This window comes from Anopheles merus, unplaced genomic scaffold (assembly GCF_017562075.2).
Source record: "Anopheles merus strain MAF unplaced genomic scaffold, AmerM5.1 LNR4000162, whole genome shotgun sequence".
Classification (NCBI taxonomy): Eukaryota; Metazoa; Arthropoda; class Insecta; order Diptera; family Culicidae; genus Anopheles; species Anopheles merus.
In genome coordinates, this window is record NW_024427742.1 from 37,395 (window position 1) to 52,500 (window position 15,106).

The following is a 15,106-nucleotide window of genomic DNA, read 5'->3' on the forward strand; positions in this document are numbered from 1 at the left end:
TTACTGTGGATGGAACAAAACGTGTGCCTAGAATTCCTTCCTGGTTTCCCTAGTAAACCTTGTATGGTAAACATACCCAAGCGTGTCCGTATGCACGCAACGATAGTCACGAACGGGCACATACCTAGGAAAGTACTCTACGTACTAGGACTTCTGTCCAAGAATGGTGTCCGCGACGGGAGGGCAATGGTCGAGCAAGCAGGTTTCCCTAGTAAACCTTGTATGGTAAACATACCCAAGCGTGTCCGTATGCACGCAACGATAGTCACGAACGGGCACATACCTAGGGAAAGTACTCTACGTACTAGGACTTCTGTCCAAGAATGGTGTCCGCGACGGGAGGGCAATGGTCGAGCAAGCAGGTTTCCCTAGTAAACCTTGTATGGTAAACATACCCAAGCGTGTCCGTATGCACGCAACGATAGTCACGAACGGGCACATACCTAGGGAAAGTACTCTACGTACTAGGACTTCTGTCCAAGAATGGTGTCCGCGACGGGAGGGCAATGGTCGAGCAAGCAGGTTTCCCTAGTAAACCTTGTATGGTAAACATACCCAAGCGTGTCCGTATGCACGCAACGATAGTCACGAACGGGCACATACCTAGGGAAAGTACTCTACGTACTAGGACTTCTGTCCAAGAATGGTGTCCGCGACGGGAGGGCAATGGTCGAGCAAGCAGGTTCCCTAGTAAACCTTGTATGGTAAACATACCCAAGCGTGTCCGTATGCACGCAACGATAGTCACGAACGGGCACATACCTAGGGAAAGTACTCTACGTACTAGGACTTCTGTCCAAGAATGGTGTCCGCGACGGTCGGGGAATTGTGTGTTTGACTCAATTACCAAATCCTAGGAACATACATGTAGTGTATACAAACATTAACATTAACGCGTACGTTTGGGCTGCGCACTCTAAGTGGTACACAAATAAGGGTGATTTTATGATCAGACGGACAAAAACAAAGGTGGAGAAGACAGTTTTCGGCACGATGTGCACAGAGCTCATTTCGTCGTCCCGGGCGAATGGAAAAACACAAAAATCGCGAGTTTCGCCCTCGGGCTACCGCCCTCGGGCGTATCTTTCCAGGTTTCTGTCTATAAAAGGGCAGGCCAAAAGGTGACCGGTTGAGATAAGCATTTTAAGCATACAAGCACTTTATTGCAACTTTTGACACAAAAACTAGGTACGTACATGTAGATTGTACCAACATGGACATCCATGAACGCGTACGCTCGGGCTGCGCCCTCCGTGTTGTACTTTCCCTGATCGGTACACATTTTGGTGCACGGCTATCCTGACCGCAACTTGTACCAACATGGACATCCATGAACGCGTATGCTCTGGATGTTGAAGTATAGATATCTTTCTAATGCTTTTCTAATGAAGAATATGGATGTTAGAAGTATAGATATCTTTCTAATGCTTTTTAATGAAGAATCTGGATGTTAGAAGTATAGATATCTTTCTAATGCTTTTCTAATGAAGAATATGGATGTTAGAAGTATAGATATCTTTCTAATGCTTTTCTAATGCAGAATATGGATGTTAGAAGTATAGATATCTTTCTAATGCTTTTCTAATGAAGAATCTGGATGTTAGAAGTAAAGATATCTTTCTAATGCTTTTCTTATGAAGAATCTGGATGTTAGAAGTATAGATATCTTTCTAATGCTTTTCTAATGAAGAATATGGATGTTAGAAGTATAGATATCTTTCTAATGCTTTTCTAATGAAGAATCTGGATGTTAGAAGTATAGATATCTTTCTAATGCTTTTCTAATGAAGAATCTGGATGTTAGAAGTATAGACATCCATGAACGCGTACGCTCGGGCTGCGCCCTCCGTGTTGTACTTTCCCTGATCGGTACACAATTTTGGTGCACGGCTATCCTGACCGGCAACTTGTACCAACATGGACATCCATGAACGCGTACCTCTGGATGTTAGAAGTATAGATATCTTTCTAATGCTTTTCTAATGCAAGAATCTGGATGTTAGAAGTATAGATATCTTTCTAATGATTTTCTAATGAAGAATCTGGATGTTAGAAGTATAGATATCTTTCTAATGCTTTTCTAATGAAGAATATGGATGTTAGAAGTATAGATATCTTTCTAATGCTTTTCTAATGAAGAATATGGATGTTAGAAGTATAGATATCTTTCTAATGCTTTTCTAATAGAGGATATGGATTTTAGAAGTATAGATATCTTTCTAATGCTTTTCTAATGCAAGAATCTGGATGTTAGAAGTATAGATTTCTTTCTAATGCTTTTCTAATGAAGAATATGGATGTTAGAAGTAAAGATATCTTTCTAATGCTTTTCTAATGAAGAATCTGGATGTTAGAAGTATAGATATCTTTCTAATGCTTTTCTAATGAAGAATATGGATGTTAGAAGTATAGATTTCTTTCTAATGCTTTTCTAATGAAGAATATGGATGTTAGAAGTATAGATATCTTTCTAATGCTTTTCCAATGAAGAATATGGATGTTAGAAGTATAGATATCTTTCTAATGCTTTTCTTATGCAAGAATATGGATGTTAGAAGTATAGATATCTTTCTAATGCTTTTCTAATGAAGAATCTGGATGTTAGAAGTATAGATATCTTTCTAATGATTTTCTAATGAAGAATCTGGATGTTAGAAGTATAGATATCTTTCTAATGCTTTTCTAATGAAGAATATGGATGTTAGTAGAGTATAGATATCTTTCTAATGCTTTTTCTAATGAAGAATATGGATGTTAGAAGTATAGATATCTTTCTAATGCTTTTCTAATGCAAGAATCTGGATGTAAGAAGTATAGATATCTTTCTAATGCTTTTCTAATGAAGAATATGGATGTTAGAAGTATAGATATCTTTCTAGTGCTTTTCTAATGAAGAATATGGATGTTAGAAGTATAGATATCTTTCTAATGCTTTTCTAATGAAGAATCTGGATGTAAGAAGTATAGATATCTTTCTAATGCTTTTCTAATGAAGAATATGGATGTTAGAAGTATAGATATCTTTCTAATGCTTTTCTAATGAAGAATATGGATGTTAGAAGTATAGATATCTTTCTAATGCTTTTCTAATGAAGAATCTGGATGTTAGAAGTATAGATATCTTTCTAATGCTTTTCTAATGAAGAGTATGGATGTAAGAAGTATAGATATCTTTCTAATGCTTTTCTAATGAAGAATCTGGATGTTAGAAGTATAGATATCTTTCGAATGCTTTCTAATGCAAGAATCTGGATGTTAGAAGTATAGATATCTTTCTAATGCTTTTCTAATGCAAGAATCTGGATGTTAGAAGTATAGATATCTTTCTAATGCTTTTCTAATGCAAGAATCTGGATGTTAGAAGTATAGATATCTTTGTAATGCTTTTCTTATGCAAGAATCTGGATGTTAGAAGTATAGATATCTTTCTAATGCTTTTCTAATGAAGAATATGGATGTTAGAAGTATAGATATCTTTCTAGTGCTTTTCTAATGAAGAATATGGATGTTAGAAGTATAGATATCTTTCTAATGCTTTTCTAATGAAGAATCTGGATGTAAGAAGTATAGATATCTTCTAATGCTTTTCTAATGAAGAATATGGATGTTAGAAGTATAGATATCTTTCTAATGCTTTTCTAATGAAGAATATGGATGTTAGAAGTATAGATATCTTTCTAATGCTTTTCTAATGAAGAATCTGGATGTTAGAAGTATAGATATCTTTCTAATGCTTTTCTAATGAAGAGTATGGATGTAAGAAGTATAGATATCTTTCTAATGCTTTTCTAATGAAGAATCTGGATGTTAGAAGTATAGATATCTTTCGAATGCTTTCTAATGCAAGAATCTGGATGTTAGAAGTATAGATATCTTTCTAATGCTTTTCTAATGCAAGAATCTGGATGTTAGAAGTATAGATATCTTTCTAATGCTTTTCTAATGCAAGAATCTGGATGTTAGAAGTATAGATATCTTTGTAATGCTTTTCTTATGCAAGAATCTGGATGTTAGAAGTATAGATATCTTTCTAATGCTTTTCTAATGAAGAATATGGATGTTAGAAGTATAGATATCTTTCTAATGATTTTCTAATGAAGAATCTGGATGTTAGAAGTATAGATATCTTTCTAATGCTTTTCTAATGAAGAATATGGATGTTAGAAGTATAGATATCTTTCTAATGCTTTTCTAATGCAAGAATATGGATGTTAGAAGTATAGATATCTTTCTAATGCTTTTCTAATGAAGAATATGGATGTTAGAAGTATAGATATCTTTCGAATGCTTTTCTAATGAAGAATATGGATGTTAGAAGTATCGATATCTTTCTAATGCTTTTCTAATGAAGAATCTGGATGTTAGAAGTATAGATATCTTTCTAATGCTTTTCTAATGAAGAATATGGATGTTAGAAGTATAGATATCTTTCTAATGCTTTTCTAATGAAGAATATGGATGTTAGAAGTATAGATATCTTTCTAATGCTTTTCTAATGAAGAATATGGATGTTAGAAGTATAGATATCTTTCTAATGCTTTTCTAATGAAGAATATGGATGTTAGAAGTATAGATATCTTTCTAATGCTTTTCTAATGAAGAATCTGGATGTTACAAGTATAGATTTCTTTCTAATGCTTTTCTAATGAAGAATATGGATGTTAGAAGTATAGATATCTTTCTAATGCTTTTCTAATGAAGAATCTGGATGTTAGAAGTATAGATATCTTTCTAATGCTTTTCTAATGCAAGATTATGGATGTTAGAAGTATAGATATCTTTCTAATGCTTTTCTAATGCAAGAATATGGATGTTAGAAGTATCGATATCTTTCTAATGCTTTTCTAATGAAGAATCTGGATGTTAGAAGTATAGATATCTTTCTAATGCTTTTCTAATGAAGAATATGGATGTTAGAAGTATAGATATCTTTCTAATGCTTTTCTAATGAAGAATCTGGATGTTAGAAGTATAGATATCTTTCTAATGCTTTTCTAATGCAGAATATGGATGTAAGAAGTATAGATATCTTTCTAATGCTTTTCTAATGAAGAATATGGATGTTAGAAGTATAGATATCTTTCTAATGCTTTTCTAATGAAGAATATGGATGTTAGAAGTATAGATATCTTTCTAATGCTTTTCTAATGAAGAATATGGATGTTAGAAGTATAGATATCTTTCTAATGCTTTTCTAATGAAGAATCTGGATGTTAGAAGTATAGATATCTTTCTAATGCTTTTCTAATGAAGAATATGGATGTTAGAAGTATAGATATCTTTCTAATGCTTTTCTAATGAAGAATCTGGATGTTAGAAGTATAGATATCTTTCTAATGCTTTTCTAATGCAGAATATGGATGTAAGAAGTATAGATATCTTTCTAATGCTTTTCTAATGAAGAATATGGATGTTAGAAGTATAGATATCTTTCTAATGCTTTTCTAATGAAGAATCTGGATGTTAGAAGTATAGATATCTTTCTAATGCTTTTCTAATGAAGAATATGGATGTTAGAAGTATAGACATCCATGAACGCGTACGCTCGGGCTGCGCCCTCCGTGTTGTACTTTCCCTGATCGGTACACAATTTTGGTGCACGGCTATCCTGACCGGCAACTTGTACCAACATGGACATCCATGAACGCGTACGTAGTGTACTTTCCCTGATCGGTACACAATTTTGGTGCATGTGTACCAACATGGACATCCATGAACGCGTACGCTCGGGCTGCGCCCTCCGTGTTGTACTTTCCCTAATCGGTACACAATTTTGGTGCACGGCTATCCTGACCGGCAACTTGTACCAACATGGACATCCATGAACGCGTACGCTCGGGCTGCGCCCTCCGTGTTGTACTTTCCCTGATCGGTACACAATTTTGGTGCACGGCTATCCTGACCGGCAACTGTACCAACATGGACATCCATGAACGCGTACGCTCGGGCTGCGCCCTCCGTGTTGTACTTTCCCTGATCGGTACACAATTTTGGTGCACGGCTATCCTGACCGGCAACTTGTACCAACATGGACATCCATGAACGCGTACGTAGTGTACTTTCCCTGATCGGTACACAATTTTGGTGCATGTGTACCACATGGACATCCATGAACGCGTACGCTCGGGCTGCGCCCTCCGTGTTGTACTTTCCCTGATCGGTACACAATTTTGGTGCATGTGTACCAACATGGACATCCATGAACGCGTACGCTCGGGCTGCGCCCTCCGTGTTGTACTTTCCCTGATCGGTACACAATTTTGGTGCACGGCTATCCTGACCGGCAACTTGTACCAACATGGACATCCATGAACGCGTACGTAGTGTACTTTCCCTGATCGGTACACAATTTTGGTGCATGTGTACCAACATGGACATCCATGAACGCGTACGCTCGGGCTGCGCCCTCCGTGTTGTACTTTCCCTGATCGGTACACAATTTTGGTGCACGGCTATCCTGACCGGCAACTTGTACCAACATGGACATCCATGAACGCGTACGTAGTGTACTTTCCCTGATCGGTACACAATTTTGGTGCATGTGTACCAACATGGACATCCATGAACGCGTACGCTCGGGCTGCGCCCTCCGTGTTGTACTTTCCCTGATCGGTACACAATTTTGGTGCACGGCTATCCTGACCGGCAACTTGTACCAACATGGACATCCATGAACGCGTACGTAGTGTACTTTCCCTGATCGGTACACAATTTTGGTGCATGTGTACCAACATGGACATCCATGAACGCGTACGCTCGGGCTGCGCCCTCCGTGTTGTACTTTCCCTGATCGGTACACAATTTTGGTGCACGGCTATCCTGACCGGCAACTTGTACCAACATGGACATCCATGAACGCGTACGTAGTGTACTTTCCCTGATCGGTACACAATTTTGGTGCACGGCTTAGGAAATGGGCTTAAAATGTTATCACTCAATCCATTTAATCTTGTTATAGTCGATACTTACCGTGCCGACCAAGTAGGACACGATACAAGGCAATGTTGTTTGAGTAATAATATATCCGCCATACATTTCAGTACAAAATTGCTCGGTCAGACCTACGGCGGGCCATAACTCGAATACTAAACGTCGCAGACATGGGTCGTAGAACAATTTTAAGCTCGTCTAATCATTCTCTATCCGATTCTGGATAGTGGTTTTTTGACCACTTTTCATCATTTTGTGACACCCCGAACCTAGGGACAGCTCCCTAGCTTTTTGCAAAAAAGTGCACCGAACGGGCCGGAGAGCTCGAGTAGTCAAAAAAATTTTTTTCGCTAAAAACCCTCAAAACGTGTCAGAAACACACCCTAGATGATGAAAAGTGCAACCAGAAAGTCAACCGACAACATGCCCGGGGTACCAATTTGCTCTACGCGTCCCTAGGTAGGGTACTTTTTCATACAAACATCAATGTGCACGGTGCACAAAGTGCGCGGAACAAAAATTGCTCGGTCAGACCTACGGCGGGCCATAACTCGAATACTAAACGTCGCAGACATGGGTCGTAGAACAATTTTAAGCTCGTCTAATCATTCTCTATCCGATTCTGGATAGTGGTTTTTTGACCACTTTTCATCATTTTGTGACACCCCGAACCTAGGGACAGCTCCCTAGCTTTTTGCAAAAAAGTGCACCGAACGGGCCGGAGAGCTCGAGTAGTCAAAAAAATTTTTTTCGCTAAAAACCCTCAAAACGTGTCAGAAACACACCCTAGATGATGAAAAGTGCAACCAGAAAGTCAACCGACAACATGCCCGGGGGTACCAATTTGCTCTACGCGTCCCTAGGTAGGGTACTTTTTCATACAAACATCAATGTGCACGGTGCACAAAGTGCGCGGAACAAAAATTGCTCGGTCAGACCTACGGCGGGCCATAACTCGAATACTAAACGTCGCAGACATGGGTCGTAGAACAATTTTAAGCTCGTCTAATCATTCTCTATCCGATTCTGGATAGTGGTTTTTTGACCACTTTTCATCATTTTGTGACACCCCGAACCTAGGGACAGCTCCCTAGCTTTTTGCAAAAAAGTGCACCGAACGGGCCGGAGAGCTCGAGTAGTCAAAAAAATTTTTTTCGCTAAAAACCCTCAAAACGTGTCAGAAACACACCCTAGATGATGAAAAGTGCAACCAGAAAGTCAACCGACAACATGCCCGGGGGTACCAATTTGCTCTACGCGTCCCTAGGTAGGGTACTTTTTCATACAAACATCAATGTGCACGGTGCACAAAGTGCGCGGAACAAAAATTGCTCGGTCAGACCTACGGCGGGCCATAACTCGAATACTAAACGTCGCAGACATGGGTCGTAGAACAATTTTAAGCTCGTCTAATCATTCTCTATCCGATTCTGGATAGTGGTTTTTTGACCACTTTTCATCATTTTGTGACACCCCGAACCTAGGGACAGCTCCCTAGCTTTTTGCAAAAAAGTGCACCGAACGGGCCGGAGAGCTCGAGTAGTCAAAAAAATTTTTTTCGCTAAAAACCCTCAAAACGTGTCAGAAACACACCCTAGATGATGAAAAGTGCAACCAGAAAGTCAACCGACAACATGCCCGGGGGTACCAATTTGCTCTACGCGTCCCTAGGTAGGGTACTTTTTCATACAAACATCAATGTGCACGGTGCACAAAGTGCGCGGAACAAAAATTGCTCGGTCAGACCTACGGCGGGCCATAACTCGAATACTAAACGTCGCAGACATGGGTCGTAGAACAATTTTAAGCTCGTCTAATCATTCTCTATCCGATTCTGGATAGTGGTTTTTTGACCACTTTTCATCATTTTGTGACACCCCGAACCTAGGGACAGCTCCCTAGCTTTTTGCAAAAAAGTGCACCGAACGGGCCGGAGAGCTCGAGTAGTCAAAAAAATTTTTTTCGCTAAAAACCCTCAAAACGTGTCAGAAACACACCCTAGATGATGAAAAGTGCAACCAGAAAGTCAACCGACAACATGCCCGGGGTACCAATTTGCTCTACGCGTCCCTAGGTAGGGTACTTTTTCATACAAACATCAATGTGCACGGTGCACAAAGTGCGCGGAACAAAAATTGCTCGGTCAGACCTACGGCGGGCCATAACTCGAATACTAAACGTCGCAGACATGGGTCGTAGAACAATTTTAAGCTCGTCTAATCATTCTCTATCCGATTCTGGATAGTGGTTTTTTGACCACTTTTCATCATTTTGTGACACCCCGAACCTAGGGACAGCTCCCTAGCTTTTTGCAAAAAAGTGCACCGAACGGGCCGGAGAGCTCGAGTAGTCAAAAAAATTTTTTTCGCTAAAAACCCTCAAAACGTGTCAGAAACACACCCTAGATGATGAAAAGTGCAACCAGAAAGTCAACCGACAACATGCCCGGGGGTACCAATTTGCTCTACGCGTCCCTAGGTAGGGTACTTTTTCATACAAACATCAATGTGCACGGTGCACAAAGTGCGCGGAACAAAAATTGCTCGGTCAGACCTACGGCGGGCCATAACTCGAATACTAAACGTCGCAGACATGGGTCGTAGAACAATTTTAAGCTCGTCTAATCATTCTCTATCCGATTCTGGATAGTGGTTTTTTGACCACTTTTCATCATTTTGTGACACCCCGAACCTAGGGACAGCTCCCTAGCTTTTTGCAAAAAAGTGCACCGAACGGGCCGGAGAGCTCGAGTAGTCAAAAAAATTTTTTTCGCTAAAAACCCTCAAAACGTGTCAGAAACACACCCTAGATGATGAAAAGTGCAACCAGAAAGTCAACCGACAACATGCCCGGGGGTACCAATTTGCTCTACGCGTCCCTAGGTAGGGTACTTTTTCATACAAACATCAATGTGCACGGTGCACAAAGTGCGCGGAACAAAAATTGCTCGGTCAGACCTACGGCGGGCCATAACTCGAATACTAAACGTCGCAGACATGGGTCGTAGAACAATTTTAAGCTCGTCTAATCATTCTCTATCCGATTCTGGATAGTGGTTTTTTGACCACTTTTCATCATTTTGTGACACCCCGAACCTAGGGACAGCTCCCTAGCTTTTTGCAAAAAAGTGCACCGAACGGGCCGGAGAGCTCGAGTAGTCAAAAAAATTTTTTTCGCTAAAAACCCTCAAAACGTGTCAGAAACACACCCTAGATGATGAAAAGTGCAACCAGAAAGTCAACCGACAACATGCCCGGGGGTACCAATTTGCTCTACGCGTCCCTAGGTAGGGTACTTTTTCATACAAACATCAATGTGCACGGTGCACAAAGTGCGCGGAACAAAAATTGCTCGGTCAGACCTACGGCGGGCCATAACTCGAATACTAAACGTCGCAGACATGGGTCGTAGAACAATTTTAAGCTCGTCTAATCATTCTCTATCCGATTCTGGATAGTGGTTTTTTGACCACTTTTCATCATTTTGTGACACCCCGAACCTAGGGACAGCTCCCTAGCTTTTTGCAAAAAAGTGCACCGAACGGGCCGGAGAGCTCGAGTAGTCAAAAAAATTTTTTTCGCTAAAAACCCTCAAAACGTGTCAGAAACACACCCTAGATGATGAAAAGTGCAACCAGAAAGTCAACCGACAACATGCCCGGGGGTACCAATTTGCTCTACGCGTCCCTAGGTAGGGTACTTTTTCATACAAACATCAATGTGCACGGTGCACAAAGTGCGCGGAACAAAAATTGCTCGGTCAGACCTACGGCGGGCCATAACTCGAATACTAAACGTCGCAGACATGGGTCGTAGAACAATTTTAAGCTCGTCTAATCATTCTCTATCCGATTCTGGATAGTGGTTTTTTGACCACTTTTCATCATTTTGTGACACCCCGAACCTAGGGACAGCTCCCTAGCTTTTTGCAAAAAAGTGCACCGAACGGGCCGGAGAGCTCGAGTAGTCAAAAAAATTTTTTTCGCTAAAAACCCTCAAAACGTGTCAGAAACACACCCTAGATGATGAAAAGTGCAACCAGAAAGTCAACCGACAACATGCCCGGGGGTACCAATTTGCTCTACGCGTCCCTAGGTAGGGTACTTTTTCATACAAACATCAATGTGCACGGTGCACAAAGTGCGCGGAACAAAAATTGCTCGGTCAGACCTACGGCGGGCCATAACTCGAATACTAAACGTCGCAGACATGGGTCGTAGAACAATTTTAAGCTCGTCTAATCATTCTCTATCCGATTCTGGATAGTGGTTTTTTGACCACTTTTCATCATTTTGTGACACCCCGAACCTAGGGACAGCTCCCTAGCTTTTTGCAAAAAAGTGCACCGAACGGGCCGGAGAGCTCGAGTAGTCAAAAAAATTTTTTTCGCTAAAAACCCTCAAAACGTGTCAGAAACACACCCTAGATGATGAAAAGTGCAACCAGAAAGTCAACCGACAACATGCCCGGGGGTACCAATTTGCTCTACGCGTCCCTAGGTAGGGTACTTTTTCATACAAACATCAATGTGCACGGTGCACAAAGTGCGCGGAACAAAAATTGCTCGGTCAGACCTACGGCGGGCCATAACTCGAATACTAAACGTCGCAGACATGGGTCGTAGAACAATTTTAAGCTCGTCTAATCATTCTCTATCCGATTCTGGATAGTGGTTTTTTGACCACTTTTCATCATTTTGTGACACCCCGAACCTAGGGACAGCTCCCTAGCTTTTTGCAAAAAAGTGCACCGAACGGGCCGGAGAGCTCGAGTAGTCAAAAAAATTTTTTTCGCTAAAAACCCTCAAAACGTGTCAGAAACACACCCTAGATGATGAAAAGTGCAACCAGAAAGTCAACCGACAACATGCCCGGGGGTACCAATTTGCTCTACGCGTCCCTAGGTAGGGTACTTTTTCATACAAACATCAAAGTGCGCTTAGCAAAAGTTCTCCGTCAGACCTACGGCGGGCCATAACTCGAAAACTAAACGTCGCAGACATGGGTCGTAGAACAATTTTAAGTTCGTCTAATGATTCTACATCCGATTCTGGATAGTGGTTTTTTGACCACTTTTCAAAATTTTGTGACACCCCAAACCTAGGGGCAGCTCCCTAGCTTTTGTCAAAAAATGGTCACCGAACGGGCCGGAGAGCTCGAGTAGTCAAAAAATTTTTTTTCGCCAAAATCACTGAAAACGTGTAGAAAACGCATTTTAGATGATGAAAAGTGAAACCAGAACGTCAAACAACAACTTTTTTGGGGGTACCCTTTTTACTCTACGGGCCCCTAGGTAAGGCGCGCCATTAGCGCTTTCCTCTCGAGTTCCCAACTTTTGCCCTCCTGGGAACATGATCATTTGTTCATTGCCTACTATAGGGAGGGTACCTTGCTCCGAGGTCAAAAATGAAAATTTCACCAAATCGTAGTTTTTACCTCTATTTTGTCGTAGGAGCATGGTTTGAGGTGTCGGTGGGTCATTTCGGCCCCCATTTGGGTCATACGTCCCCTCCCCGATTTAGTTCGTCGTATGACCATAGTCCGAACTTATGAAGCAAAAGTGGTGTCTGGTGGTGTCTGCCGATGATCTTAACCTATGATTTCGAGTTGATATGCGTATATTAGAGTAAAATTAGGCCTTGTAGTACACGGCTTATGCCCCGGACTAGGTGTCCCGGGGACAAAATCTCGAAAATTACAGACACCCCAGCATCGCTTAAGGTGGTCAGTAGCAAATATATTTTTGGGTCTTCGGACCCATGAAGAGACAGTAGCTGGCTAGTTTGCTGTACTCTTACGCTGAGAACTGGCAGCGTAGAGGGTCTACGGACCCTGAAAGGACCTACCCAACCTTTCAAAAAGCTCCCTGGAGCGGTACATCACGGGTCTACGGACCCTAAGACTTCGTCGTGATGGTTTCAAGCATAAAAGTCGTAACAGTTTAAGAGGTTTTCGTAAGCGTATATTAAATGCATGCTTGAAACTAAGCTTCGTTGTCTTTAAACACTGCAAGACCAATCGAACTTTTTAGGGAAACTCGAAGGATTCACGCTAAGCTCGATGAGCTATTAAGGGTAGTGGTGCATGGTTTGTCGGCGTTCCTTGGATCTAATCCATTGAACAAATGTGTCTGGGGTCATGGTGCAGGTAAAATAGCGTGATGAAACCGGGTTTCTCTTACCAAATGTGGCATAACTTTCCCTGAGAGCGAAGCTCAGACCCACGTAGGGGAGAGCAAAGTGGAACTTAAATGTTCTATGCAGCAAATGTTCGCCATGCGGATAAACAAGTTGGAATAGCTCAATGTAGTGTAATGCAAACACGAATCGCAATTAACGATAAGGGGACCCAGAAGCAATTCTGCGGAACCCTCGGGGGAGGTGTGAGTTGATATAATTAGAGGTGATAGTCCAAGTTGTTCGAGCTCCGGCTCGGCAGCCGATACGAGGTTCCTGTTGAGCTTGTACATCGCGCAGAGGCGCCGTTCGGTTCTAGCAATGATTCCCGCCACCATGTTTCATGCGTGCAGAGGTCCGTTAGAGCTCGAGCAATGTGTCCCGCCGTGATTACGAAAAAGTTTAACAGTTGACTAAGTTGGGGGTGTGTTCAAGTAATCGCGCAGAGATGCCGATCGGTTTCTAGCAATGTTTCCCGTCACAAGGTGGTATTGGCACCTGTGCAGAGTGACCGTTAGCAATGTCTCCCGTATCACGGTGGTGTTCTACCACTAGTGCAGAGTGACCGCTAGCAATGTCTCCCGTCACAAGGTGGTAGCCCAGTAGTGCAGAGAAGCCGCTAGCAAGTCTCCCGTCACAGAGTAAGCAGGTCCGCGAAGTGCAGAGTAGCCGTTAGCAATGTCTCCCGTATCACGGTGGTATCATTCCACTAGTGCAGAGTGACCGCTAGCAATGCTTCCCGACACACGGCGGTAGCTTACGCAGTGCAGAGAGACTCAGGAGCAAAGTCTTCCGACACACGGTGGTAACTCGACGAGGTGCAGAGTAACCGTTAGCAATGTCTCCCGTATCACGGTGGAGTTCTTCCACTAGTGCAGAGTGACCGCTAGCAATGTTTCCCGACACATCGAAGGAGTAGATCCACGAAGTGCAGAAAGATCGCTGAACCAATCAATGCATCCCGTCGTGGAGAGCTTACACGCCCGTAGGACAAAACAGTGGGGTGTATCCAAGTGAAACATTAGTATACATGAGAGTGCAGAGTACCGATTGGACTATAGTGGTCAAAACGCAGCCGGGTAATTCAACTCTGTAGCCGTACAAAGGTATCCGCCTGTTAGAAGGACACCGTACGGTTTACAGTTTTAACAAAAATGCAGCCGCGGTAATTTCAACCCAACCCACTATAGCCATTCAATGTATCCGTCATAATCATGTATACCGATCGGAGTAGCCAAAGACAATGTTCGTCTAGTGTTGTTGGGGTGTATGCGCGCAGAGATGCCGTTCGGTTTAAAGCAATGTTTCCCGTCACGAGGTGGTATTGGCACCTGTGCAGAGTGACCGTTAGCAATGTCTCCCGTATCACGGTGGAGTTCTTCCACTAGTGCAGAGTGACCGCTAGCAATGTCTCCCGTCACAAGGTGGTAGCCCAGCAGTGCAGAGAAGCCGCTTTCAGCAATGTTTCCCGTCACGAGGTGGTATTGGCACCTGTGCAGAGTGACCGTTAGCAATGTCTCCCGTATCACGGTGGAGTTCTTCCACTAGTGCAGAGTGACCGCTAGCAATGTCTCCCGTCACAAGGTGGTAGCCCAGCAGTGCAGAGAAGCCGCTGTAGCAAAGTCTCCCGTATCACGGTGGAGTTCTTCCACTAGTGCAGAGAGATCGCTGAACCGTGCAATGTGTCCCGTCGTGCGCACCCGTTCGACCAGATGTAACAAGTTGGGGTGCAAGTTGCAAGTTCACGCGCAGAGATGCCGTTCGGTTTAAAGCAATGTTTCCCGTCACGAGGTGGTATTGGCACCTGTGCAGAGTGACCGTTAGCAATGTCTCCCGTATCACGGTGGAGTTCTTCCACTAGTGCAGAGTGACCGCTAGCAATGTCTCCCGTCACATTGGTGGTAGCCCAGCAGTGCAGAGAAGCCGCTTTCAGCAATGTTTCCCGTCACGAGGTGGTATTGGCACCTGTGCAGAGTGACCGTTAGCAATGTCTCCCGTATCA